The following is a 1,425-nucleotide window of genomic DNA, read 5'->3' as shown; positions in this document are numbered from 1 at the left end:
TAGTAGGCAAGGGAAACCAAGATTCAAAAGACAGCCAAGCATCTTTACATCATTTCCCCACTTTCACCCATTCAAACCATGCCTTAGTTTTTGTATCCACAAGCCCTGTTGTTTGTGCTTACATTGTTATTTACCTCTGTCCTATTTAGCTCAAGTAAACCTGCCTAGCTATTCTCCCATCTGCCCAATTTTTTCTTTCCCCTTCCCCTTCTATTGTATGTCCCCCTGCCAACATCCAAACTATCCTGTGCCTATTCCCTACCCTGTGCTCCACCTTGCCTTTCCTCCCCTCACCCCACCCTATACACCCCAGTAACCAATAATAAAAACAAATAATAATAACAAATGATACTTTTTCCCCTTTTAGTGTGGGTGCTTTCTCTTCATCCTTTACAATAATTGACCTATGACATATTTCTCCTTTTGTGACTGACTAATTTCACTCAGCATAATGTCCTCAAGATTTATCCATGTTATACGGTGGCTTGCTGCTTCCTTATTATTCTTCAAGGTAGTATAGTATTCCATTGTGTGTAAGTACCACAGTTTGTTTATCCATTCTTCCACTGATGAACACTTAGGCTGTTTCCATCTTTTTGCTCTTGTAAATAGTGCTGCTATGAACATTGGTGTGCATATATCTACTTGTGTTAAGGATCGTATTTCTTGTGGATAAATACCAAGTAGAGGAATTGCTAGATTATAAGATATCTCTATTTCCAGCCTTCTGAGGAAGTGCCATATTGTTTTCCAGAGTGGTTGGACCATTTTGCAATCCCCCCCAGCAATGTAGGTGGGTCTCAATCTCGCCACATATTCACCAACATTTATTTCCCTGTACTTTTTCGATTTTTGCTTTATTGCTGGTGTGAGATGATATCTCATCGTTGTTTTGATTTGCATTTCTGTAGTGGCTAGTGCTAAAGTGCACTCTTTTGTTTAAATACAACCCACTGCATACACAGTCTTGGTGGAATTGCGAGTCGATGTGCTGGATGGCAAGGTTGGTTTGATCCATAAGGTCAGCAGTTCAAGCTCACCAGCCACTCCTCAGAATCCCTATACAATGTTGGTTAGTTGGAACAACTAGACGGCACTTAACAACAACATAATATGAAGTATGATCTAGCCCTTTTTTCTACCATCCTGTGATATCTATGTTTTAGGAAACTAGACTTATTCTGGTTTATGTTAGTTTTGTGAGAAATAAGCTGCTCTTTGTCTCAGACCCAGGATACTGATGTTGTCTGAGTGCATTCATGAAACTATAGTGAACTAAATTGTTATCTTGTAGATAAGATAACGTCTTAGACACTTCCAAAACTAGACAATCAGTATAATTTTTTCAGTTGTTCATAATAAATTTTCATCTCGATGTTGTTGTTGTTATTGTCAGGTGCCATTGAGTCGGAACCGACTCATAGC

This window comes from Chrysochloris asiatica, unplaced genomic scaffold (assembly GCF_000296735.1).
Source record: "Chrysochloris asiatica unplaced genomic scaffold, ChrAsi1.0 scaffold00011, whole genome shotgun sequence".
Lineage (NCBI taxonomy): Eukaryota > Metazoa > Chordata > Mammalia > Afrosoricida > Chrysochloridae > Chrysochloris > Chrysochloris asiatica.
Note: the sequence above shows the minus strand (reverse complement) of the source record.